Source organism: Echinops telfairi, unplaced genomic scaffold (genome assembly GCF_000313985.2).
Source record: "Echinops telfairi isolate 266 unplaced genomic scaffold, ASM31398v2 ScPeMD7_9;HRSCAF=40, whole genome shotgun sequence".
Lineage (NCBI taxonomy): Eukaryota > Metazoa > Chordata > Mammalia > Afrosoricida > Tenrecidae > Echinops > Echinops telfairi.
The window spans coordinates 25,837,246-25,849,713 of record NW_022103906.1 but is presented as its reverse complement, the minus strand read 5'-3'; positions in this window follow the sequence as shown (position 1 = coordinate 25,849,713).

Below are 12,468 nucleotides of genomic sequence, written 5' to 3'. Positions count from 1 at the left end.
AGCAGAGAAGAGGGCGGAGAGAAACATCGGACAGGGTAACTTATGACAAAACTATAATAATTTATGATCTATGAAGGGGGAGTAGGAAGTGGGGAGGGAGGGGGAAAATGAGCAACTAATATTAGGGGCTAGAGTGGGAGGCAAATATTTTGAGAGTGATGAGGGCAACAAATGTGTATATGTGCTTGACACAATGGATGCATGTATGGATTGTGATCAGAATTGTACGAGCCCCCAATAAAATAATTTTTAAAAAAAGCACCCTCAAATGTTGACTGTTAAATACTTGGATTTTTAATTATAAGGTAGAAAAACTTCAAATATATATATTCTTGGACAATATGGTGATTTCATTAATAAAATCATGTTAAAAACAAAAAAACCCCTTTCTTGCTGAAAGTGAACTTGACGTAAAGCACTTATTGATGAAGATCAAGAAGATCAAGCAATACAGCATTCAATATGGATTATACCACAATGTGAAGAACACAAATTCCTTGCAGCTGGACCAATAAGCAACATCATGATAAATGGAGAAAATTTTTAAATTGTCAGTAACTTCTTTAACTTGGATCTGAAATCAATCCCTGCAAAAGCAACATTTTAAAAATTGAGTGATGGGTTGCACTGGGCATCTCTGCTGCAAATGACATCCTTAAAGTGTGAAAAGATAAAGATGTCACTTTGAGGACTAAGATGTACCTAACCTAAGCCAGAGCATTTTCAATGGGCTCATATGCATGGAAAATCTGGGGAATGAATAAGGAAGACCAGAGAACTGATGGATTTGCATTATGGTGTTGGGAAACAATATTTAATATACGAAAAACTTCCAGAAGGTTTAACAGATTTGTCTAGGAAGAACTGCAGATAGATTTCTTTCTCGATGCAAAGATGGTAAGACTTTGTCTCTTGTGCTTTGAACACGTCAGGATAATCTTGTCTTCAAAGGAGAACATCATGTTTCATTAAGTAAAGGGACTGTCAAAAAGAGGAAGCCCCTGAGCTCAGAGGCTGCAACAATGGGTTCAAAGACTGAAGGTGGTGGTGAACTAAGACTTTTTCTGTTCTGTTGTACAAGGCTTTCTATGGTTTGGGGCTAAGTTGTGGCCCCTAATAACAATAAAATACATTATTCCATTTTAAGCCTTAGCATATCTTCTTCACTTACTCTCCCAGCTAATACTATCCATGCCCATGAGGGGGTAATTTTCCAAAATTGATCTTTAATTAAGATTTGTAATTAAATATCAGTGTCTAACTTCTATTCTGCTATACAAGACCACTTTAAAGCTTTGAAAATCAAGGACATTATTATTATTTTTAAAGCAGTTTATTAGGGGCTCATACAACTCTTATCACAATCCATATACACATCAATGTGTAAAGTGCATTTGTACATTCATTGCCCTCATCATTCTCAAAACATTTCCTCTCCACTTAAACCCCCGGCATCAGGTCCTCATTTCCCCCCTCTCCTCCCTCATGAGCCCTTGATAATTTATAAATTATTATTTTGTCATATCTTGCCCTGTCCAACGTCTCCCTTCACCCACTTTTCGGCTGGCCGGCCCCCAGGGAGGAGGTCACATATAGTTCCTTGTAATCGGTTCCCTCTTTCCTATCCACTTTCCCTCTACCTTCCCTTTTTCGCCACTCACACAAGGACATTATTTTTAGAACTAAAGTGTGCTTGACCCAAGCCATCGTATTGTCAAGCACCTATTACGTAAATTGCCTCAAAACTCTTTGAAGGGAAGGCATGGGCATAGTGAATTGGAGACAGTCCCAAGTTTTCCTTGAAAATTACTTGGCGAAGAAAGGAGAGGTTTGTTATGCTGTCATTGAAGGAAAATGAGATAAGCTAAATATAAAGAAGACTCAAATCCTCACAACTGTAGGTAGCATTGTTTTAAATGGAGAGAAGATTGAGGTTGTCAAGGATTTTGCCTTGCTTGGATCCAAAAATCAATGCTTATGGAAGCAGCACTCAAGAGATCAATGTATTGTATTGGGCAAATCTGCAGCACAAGAACACTTTGGAATATTGAAAAGCAAGGATGTTACTTTGAGAACTAAGGTGTACCTCACCCAAGCGACGGTATATTCAATTGCCTCACATGCATATGAAAGTTGGACATGAGATAAGGAAGACAGAAGAGAAATTGATGCATTTGAATTGTGGTGTGAAGAAGAATATTGAAATCACCAAGGACTGCCAAAAGAACAAATGAATCTGTCTTGGAAGAGAAGTACAACCAAAATGCTCCTTACAGACAAGGATGGAGAGACTGTATCACATGTACTTTGGACATGTTATCAGGAGAAACTCGTCCCTGGAGAAGGACATCACGTTTGGTAAAGTAGAGGGCAGTGAGAAAGTGGAAGGACCTCGACCAGATGGATCGACACCATGGCTGCAACAATGGGTTTGAACATAAGAACAGTTGGGAGGGTGGTGTGGGATGGGGCAGTGTTTCCTTCTCTTGTGCACAGGGTTGGTATGATTTGAGGCGAACTCGATGGCACCTAACAACAACAACAACACTTGTCTTCCATTGCTTCCCATCCGCTGACGTCATGGCAGTGGGTTTTGGTTTGGTTAGCCATTACACTGCAAAGGTCAAAGTGTGCTAGAAAGTGATTGCCTTTAGTAACATCATGAACACTTGGGGTTCTTAGGATTAGGGCTTCCCTTTTCCTCAACCTCTATTTTCAGCACAACCACTCATAGCCTGTCTTCTGAAGAGTGGGGGTAAAGAAACAACTTTTAGGTGTGAGGGGACTGTACTATTGGTTTTAAGGAAACTAATTCATTAAGATTCCATTTCCATACATCTCATACAGGCTTGGGCTAGTCTCCCTTCTCACTTTCCACTGAGCAAAGCCCTTTCCCACTTTACAAGCCAAATCACTTACTCATTCCAAATTATATTCAGGTTCATCATCCGGAGGTAGATTTGCCTCCAGGAAACCAAATCTCCTTTACTAATCAAAGCATTAAAATCTCATGGGAGGGCCTCCTCTCTTTACTGATTTCATATATTTTTCTATTAAGGATGAAGCATGGTGTTAGACATGGAGTGTGTTAGCCTCTTTGGGGACAGTGTAGGCAATAGGAATGAGAATCCTGTTTAATAACCCCACCTTTCCCAAGCTTTGCCAATTGTCAAAAAGTGCTGTGCCCTTTTGGGACTATATAGTGAGAACAAAGCAGAGAGAGAGTTGGTAAGAAATATTGAAAGCTAAAAATGGCCCTGCCCCCCAATAAATTTAATCATACGCAATTATGTTCAGTTATTCTCAATACTCATCCCTGGGAAGTGTCATTATCTAGAAAGGAAAGCACCTTGAAACAGCGGAAACAGTACAGGTTAGTGACACAGATTCTATTAAATGTAATGAGAATGTTTTGAGGACTACCAAATGATAAAACCGGTGGATAAAATTTGTCTGATTTCTTTTAAATTCAAGTTGTGTCATTCAGGAAGTTAGTTAAAACCTGTTTTATCAAATCACATCATGAAATATTTATTCCAGTTAGTCAGTTCTCAGTTTATTTCTTCACATGAAATCCTTAATATTTTTAACTCCTATTCATAAAAATAAAGTGGTAATCTGGATGCAACACCAATTTGTTTTTACCAGTATGTGCCTATGTCATCAAATATATGGGAGCATTTTTATCAACTTGCCTCATGAAATTAATGGCATTATTTCTTAAATTATATACATAATTCTTATTTAATAGGTTTCAAAAGCTGACAGTTCAGTTCATGCATGTGCAAGCACTCACCAAACGACGACTAGGAGTCTTATACTTCTTTTTCCATAAATAACACATTTTTGCTATCATTTACACTACATTATTTCAACTAAGTAATGATAGCAACAATGAATTTATTATTGCTTTTATATATTATAAAAGCACACTAATTGTATTATCTCTGTATCAGTTTAATCTTGATTTGACAGCTTCTTGTAATCTAGTTAAAAAGAAATTTCCATAATGTAATAATCAATTATTTTTAATAATATTCCCAAAATATAAATTAATCCACTTAAATGACTTGAAAAATAAAGTCAGAAATTTCATGGCAGAGAGTGAGTCTGATTTGTCTGATCATTTGACAGTGATGACTGGTTATTTTCTCTTATGTGAGATGAGCTCCATATATATTTAAAGGATGTGATGATAAAGTGTATTGAAAAAAACTGTCTTGTCAATGAAGCATTGAAATGAATAATACGGTGAAATCTGTGAGAGCTGGAATTAGGGGGTGTGCCTTGTTTTTCCTGGTTTCTTTCCATCTTTGACAAGGGGCAATCTTACCACTTTATCATGAAGAAAAACCCAGTCAAGGAGTTTGGTAATAGATCACTAAAATAATATTTGATAATAGATCACTAAGTTATTTTTGGCTCATAGAAGGAATTTTTAAAAAATGATTGACATTATTATAACAAAACTCTTTCCAATCCCATCTCATTCAAATGAATAAATCATCTTAGTCCTTTTATAAAAATGTAAACCACATATCAAATATATATTACTAGAAATTTGTGATCAAAGACATTGGACGATGACTGCAATGGGAGAGCTCTCCAAGTTGTGCAAGTGGTGAGCATATTTACCTGCTAACTGAAAGGTAGGTAGTTCATGTCCACCCAATGGCACTGTCATGGATTGAATTGTGTTCCCATCCCCCAATATGTGTTTACATAACCAGATTATTATTCTCAGTGGTTTGGCAATTACGTAATGATATAGTTTGTATGTATGATACACATTGGGCTGCTAACCACAAAGTTGGCAGTTTGAAACCACCAGGAACTCCATAGAAGAAAGATAAGACTGTGCACTCCCATAAAGAATTATGGTTTCAGAAGCTCATAAGGGCACTTCTACTCTGTCCTATGGGGTTGCTGTGAATCAGTCTCAACTCAATAGCAGTTTGTGAGTGAGGCTGTTGTTGTCTGTTGTTAGGTGCCATCGAGTTGGTTCTGGTTCATGGAAACCCTAGGGACAACAGTCTTTTTTTTTTCTCAGCCCTTTCTTGGGAGCCAGGCAACGTGTCTGAAGCCATCTTCACATTGTTCTTGGGTTTAGGTTAGTGAGGTTGGGTCACTTATGGTAACTCCATGTATGTTAGAGTTGAACTGGGTGGAAATATGATTGCAATGGCTATTTTTTTTTTTAAGTGGATCACCAGGATTTTCTTCCCAGGTCATCTGTCCTCTAGTGCTACGATAACATAAATATACCCAGTAGGTGGTTTTTAACAAACAGAAATTTATTCTCTGACAATTTTGGAGGCTAAAATTAAAATTCAAGATGTCATCTCAAAGGAGAGGCTCTCTCTCGTTAATATGGCCTTTGTCTCCTTTCAGCATCCGTGAGCCCTTGGAGAGCTCCGTGTGCCTAGGCATCAATCTGCACTTAGGTCTAGGACGTCCTCAGTGCAGAAACTTTGGGTGGAAAAACATACTCCACTCTTGGCGCTTCTTTCTTGCTGGTAGTCAGGTCCCTCTTCTTTTATTTCTTTTAAAATAAAAGCTGATGCAGAGCATCATCCAGGGGGATTCTCCTTACAGTGCATCAGGGCTGCTTTCCAGAACGTTCTACCCTTCATTTGCATATGTCCAGAAGAAACCTTAGATACCAATCCTACCTACCCACAAACACAAGGGGTAGTTCTCTTCATGTGCCACGTGTCTACATGGCTGATATCAGTGCACATTGCTCATGTGAACGACCAAGAAAAGTTCAGATTCATGATACTCCTCACCTTCTTCCGATCAATTTTTTCTGTCAGCATTTCACCATTCTTTCTCCTACCCCTGAACCCTTTGTCCCCAAATCATGGTCCATCATCAACAAAATCTCCTGTATCCTAAACCTCATAAATGAATTATTTCTTCACTTTATCTTAAGTAAAACTTAGTCCTACTCAGAAGACAGTGCTGTAACGGGTCTCTCTCTAAAACACAAAAACCAGATTCACTATCATGGAGTCCATGCTGACTCATAGTGACCTTATAAGAAGGGCAAAACTACCACCTGCCAGTTTCTGAGCCTATCACTCTTAACGGGGATAGAAAGCCCTGTTTTTCTCCCTCAGAGTGAGTGGTGGTTTCTAACTGTGGGCCTCGGGGCTAGTAGCCCAATTTGTAACCACTCTGTAACCCAATCTGGGAGTTTCAGTTGTGATATTTATTCTCCTTCACCTCTAGTGCTGCTGGACATAAGATAAGGCAGAGGCCCCTCTCCTCTCCTATCTGATCTCCCCTTTTGATTTCCTTGAAAGAAACAGCTTTGAATCTCATGTCTCTCGACTTCCACCCACTACTTCTTCTTATTGCAGTTAACTTCTGATCCCTAAGTTGTGCCTCTTCCATTGACATTTTTTATTAGGAGTTGGGTGAAGGTTTTCTGATCAGATCATCAGTTTTACAGTCAACAATTCATACACAATCCCCTCAATGTAACACCACTTATCCCACTTCCGCTGTGTGTTTCTTGTTTCCTTTACTCTTTCCCTAGCTCTTCTGCACTTTATACTTGAGTAAATAACTTACTGTCATTGAGTCCATGCCAACACACATCGACCTAGTAGGATAGGGTAGAACTGTTCCGAGGTTCTAGGAATATAACTGTTTACAGGAATACAAAGCCCCATATTTTTCCTACAGTGTGCCTGGTAATACTGTTTGGCATGTACGTGTACCTCACTGGTGTTATTTTTCCCTTTATAGACTTGTGTATACTCTGGATTAAAATTGCACTATAGAGGTGGGTTCAGTTCCAGACTTGAAGCATGACTAAGGGCTGTAGTCTCAGGGCTTCACAGTTTCGATTCCAATCAGTAATCTGTGTCTCCTTTATGATTTTGAAGGTTTTTTTCCTTTTATATTATTTTATTTCTTTTTTGGCACATCACATAGCTCACAATTGAACTATTGAGTTCAATCATATCAAGAAGAGCTGCACAATCATTGCCACAATCAATTTTAGAGCATTTTCTTCTTCCTTATACTCATGTTATTAGTGTAATTTTTAAAAATTGTGCCAAAAAATATACACAGTAAAATGTTCTCCAAATTCAACAACTTCTACATGTATAATTCAGTGTCATTAATTATACTCTTCATGTTGTGCAACCATTATGGATATCTTTCTCCAAATTATTCCACCACCATTATCATATGGTTCTCAACCTTCCTCACGCCGTGACCCTTTCATACGGTTCCTCATGTTGTGGTGACACCCCAACCATAAAATTATTTTCATGGCTACTTCATCACTATCATTTTGCTACTGTTATGGACCGGGCGGCCCCTGTGAAAGGGTCGGTCAACCCCCAGAGGGGTCGCGACCCACAGGTTGAGAATGGCTGCTCTAAGCAAAAACTCTTCCTCCTTCACCTATGGTAACCAACAGTCAGCTTTGGTTTATTTTTTAGTAGTTTTCATGATTTACTACTCACATATCATATCACATGATATAATACATATAATACATTAAAAAAAAGCTGTATATACATCATCACCGTCAGTGCTAGCGCTTTTTCCCCACACCTGCATTCATTGTTTGCTCCTCAATCTCACTCACCCTCCCCACTCTGGTCTCCATAAACCATTTCCTCAATTATTGACTCTGTGCACCTACTCCTGAACTTCTTAAACGGAGAAGCCTAACAGGAACAATAAATAAAAAATAAAAACAAAATTAAATAGAACGAAGAAAAAATAATAAAAGGATACAAATAAATATACAGAGTGAGATAAAAGATCAGCAACAACATTAAAAAAGCCAGAGAAGAAATTTCTGCTTTGAAATGAGCGAGAAATATCTGAGCCTAGAGAAAATTCAAGTTGGGTCAAGAGGGAGGTCAACTGCTCAAGTATCATAGTATACTGTTGTTGAATCCGCCATAATCAAGTTTACTAGTTTAATTCTAAAGCTGTTATTGTCCCTTACCTGTGGGACGTGATGATCTATCAGAGGCTGTTCTCCATAGCCTTCTATAAATTGGGTGTTTACAATTGAAGCTCTGATACTTTTCCCTTCATCATATTGGATTTTGTTGTTATCATCTTTGGTTCACACTGGCTGGTGTGCTTCTTCGATGTAGACTTAGTTGATGCCTCACTCAGATGGCTGATGGTTTGAATACAAGCCTTTAAGACTTCACACACTATTCCAGTTGATGGTCAGGTACCACACTTTGATATAGCACCCTTATCTTCAGTTATCTCTTCATGAAGGTGAGTATCCAGCAGGGCCATGTTATAAGAACTAATGTTCTTGTACCGGGGCTAGAATTAAACAGGAGCCCAGAATTCATTTGCTTGTCCCAGGTTATGAAGGAATCTGGTTTACTTCGGCAGTCATATTATGATAAAAACAAAACCAAAAACAGTAAGAACTATAACAACAAAATAACGAAAACAAAGCAAACAAAAAAGAATGACATTGTCAAACATCTCTCTGGGGTAAAAGGTGATTGCATTGATAACATCAATAATTTGTCCAATGGCATAGAATTTTTAAAATCATTTTATTAGGGGCTCATACAACTCTTATCACAATCCATACATACATCAATTGTGTAAGGCACATTTGTACATTCATTGCCCTCATCATTCTCAAAACATTTGCTCTTCACCTAAGCCCCTGGCATCAGCTCCTCATTTTTCACCTGCCTCCCCACTCCTCCCTCCCTCATGAACCCTTGATAATTTATAAATTATTATTTTGTCATATCTTGCCCTGTCCGATGTCTCCCTTCACCCACTTTTCTGTTGTCCACCCCTCAGGGAGGATGTCACATGCAGTACCTTGTAATCCATTTCCTCTTTCCAACCCACCCTCCCAGTAGCGCCACTCACACCACTGGTCCTGAAGGGATCATCCACCCTGGATTCCCTGTGTTTCCAGTTCCTATCTGTACCAGTGTACATCCTCTGGTCTGGCCAGATTTGGAAGGTATAAAATTTATGGTGCTGTTGATATGAGAATATATACAAATATAGTCTGTGAGCTGCAACCCATGAGTTATTGCTTTGTACAGATTGACTTCTTAATTGATTGAGCTGTGTTTACATTGAGCATGAGGGTTGGAGCTAGGAGAAAATTTCCTGTATTATTTCTTACAAGGGCAGATACTTGCCTATCAGCTTGAAACCTGTCCTATTAATGCAAGGGGAGGATTGAGATAGTAAATACATGATAATTCAGGCTCCCCTTTCATTGGGCACCCATTAAGCCATGGGTCCCACCCAAAGTCCAACGACTGCCATTTGCATTCTTGGGGTGGCCATCCTTTGCTTTCTCTCCCATCAAGGAACTTCAGACTGAAGTCCAAGGGCTACAGGTAGTTTTGAGGTAGGGCCTACTTTGTTCAGTCAGGCTTCCATGTTGAGTCCTTCTGGCGTGGTTCTTGGAGGATGTCATGTTCCTTATAAGGCCAGCATCTAAGGTCATCATAATGCTTAATCCATGGCGTGCTTCACTGAAAGGTGGGTAGAAACATCGTCGAAGTGTCTACCCAGGAACATAGAACTGCATTTATTTTTCTCTCATATTCCATACAAGTACTGTTTAGCATCGTTTCCCAATATGAGGTGGCTCCTCCCCATTTACCCATCATACCCACCAACAGCAATATGAGTGCCTCCTCTGATATGAAGATGCTACCCTCCCCTGGTCTTAACTTGATTTTCAACTGTGGGTTTCCTCTCATTCATCTGGAGAGCCTGTGGATTTGTCTCAGTATTGTGCAGCATCAAGTGAATGCCCTTCTCCCTTTTTCCCCTTCTTGAAGGAGTGACTCCAGCCAATGTGAAGTCTCCTCTTTTGACGGGGTTCTTATGAAGTGCACATAAGTGCGGTGATATACATTTGGTATGTGTTTGGTGGGCAGACTTTCTACCCCTTAGCTTGGAAATTGGTCTCTACGATTTGTTTTATTTGGTGTTTCTTCTTATAGTAGTGGATTCGTACAATATTTGATCTTTTGTGATTGGCTAACTTCATTCAGCATAATGGTTTCCAGGTCCTTCCATGTCATGTGATGTTTCATGCTTTTGACACTGTTTTTTAGGGATGCACGGTATTCCATTGTGTGTATGTACCATAGTTTCTTTATCCATTCTTCCAATATTGGGCACTTGAGTTGCTTCCAGTTTCTTTCTATGTGAACTCTGTTGCTATAAACATGGGAGACCATACGTCCACTCATGTATCTTATTTCATTAGGGTATATGCCTGGCCGTTTGATTGTTGGATCTAATGGTGATTCAATTCCCAGTTACTTAAGTATAGCCATATCATTTTCCATAGTGGTTGACAGTGTATGTAACCTCCAATCTCGCCACAACCTCTCCAGCATTTATTGTTTTCTTTCTTTTTTTAATTTGGCGAGCATTCTGAGGGTAAGGTGAGATCTCATTGTGGTTTTAATTTGCATCTCCCGGTTGGCTAGTGATTGTGAGCATTTTTTCATGTGTTTCTTAGCCATTTGTACTTCCATTTTGGTGAACTGTCTGTTCTTGTCTTTTCCCCACTTCTTAATTGTGTCATTTGTTCTTTTCTCATTGAGCTGTTTTAGAAGTCTGTATCTTGTGGCAATCAGACCCTTCCTTGTTCACTGTGACATTGGTAAAAAAAGTTTTTTTTCCGATCTGTGGGCTTTCGTTTACTTTTTTGGATGAAATATTTTAATGTGCATAAATGATGTAATTTCAGCGTGTCCCAGTCATCTATTTTGTCTTCTGCTCTGTGTGCTCCCTTTATTAGACTCGTTAATCGATGTCTGCCCTGCAAGAGGGCTCCCTTCAGTGTGATACAGTTTTCTCATTGATGATCCTGATAGCTCTGGGGTTTACATTTCAGTCTTTAATAATCCATCTTGAGTTAGTCTTTGTTCATGGGGGAGAGATAGAGATTTTGTTTCATTCTTCTGCATATGGAAATCCAATTTGTCCAACATCATTTGTTAAAGGGGTTGTCTTTATGCCATTGGATATTTCTAGGTCCTTTGTCAAAGATTAGTTGCCTATAGGCTGATATATTGATGTCTAGTATTTCTGTTCTGATCCATTGCTCTCATTGTACCAGTACCAGGCTGTGTTGACTAGTGAGACTCATGCAGTAGGTTGTTAGGTCAGGTAGTGCAGGGGCTCCTACTTGGTTCTTTTTTTAAAGGAGTTCTTTGCTTATCCTAGGTGTTTGCCTACCCATGTGATATTGGTAATTAGTTATTAGATTTCTTTAAAAATTACATTTGGTATTTGGATTGGGATTGCATTGAATCTGTAGATTGTTTCAGCTAGTATTGACGTTTTCACAGTAATAAATCTGCATACCCATGAGCATGGTATATTCTGCCATTTATATAGATATTTTTGTTTTCTTGTAGTATGTTCTGTAGTTTTCTCTGTAGTGGCATTTTGTTTCTTTAGTTAGGTTTATTTTTCAGCATTTCACCTTTTGTGTGGTTATTGTAAATGCTATTGCTTTCTTAGTGTCTTTTTCATAGTCTCTTCCCTGGTATTTAGTAATCTGATTGATTTCTGGCTAATTTTGTATCCTGCTACCTTGCAAGATCCCTCAGTTGTTTCCAGTAGGCTTTCATTCTAAAAGACAAAAAAGTAGTAAACCCAAATGTTACCAGACACTGCTCCAACTGCTCAAAAGACTCCTGTAGTTCTCTGTTCACTGTTCACTTAGCACAGCTGGAGAATTTCTGGCTGGTCATATCTGCTTCCTATCTCTGATCAGGTAGTACAGGTTTGGGTAGTGGTTCTCACCTAGTAGCAGGTACTTTAGGAAGTACAGGTGTGGCTAGGCCATTTAGGCTCAGATGCTGTTTCCCACTAGTTCAGATGAGGAAAAAAGAAAAAGAAAACATAAAAAACAAAAAACATGAGATACAGGAATGACCTAGGATGGATGTGGTGGTTATTGTACAGTTTCCTCGAGATATGTTCAAAAGATTGAACTATTCAATTTTGTGATGTGTAAATTATGTGCCAATAAAACTGTTGAAAAAAATACTAAAAATACCCAACACAAACAACAGCAATAAAAAGAAGACAATAAACAAAAACAATCAGAAAATTAAGCAAATAACAGAAATAGAAACTTATTTAATAATAAATATAAGTGAAGAGATAAAAACCAGAGAAAATTAAAAATTAAAAAATGCCACAAAAAACCTAGGTGTAGAAGGAAAGAAAAGAGAAAGAGCAGTGGAAATTGTATAGAACAGAAACAATAGAAGAGAAAAAAAGAAAACCAGTGAAGGAAAGAAAAATAAAAGATGATCACAAGAAAAGAAAAAAATTAAAAGGAAAACAGCAAAGAAAACCATAAAAGGCAAGGAAAAGAAAAAAGACAGGAGAAACTTGGTGAAAAGGGAGGACTGAGAGAGGACAGGAATCCCAGTAGGAGTTGGCACCCTA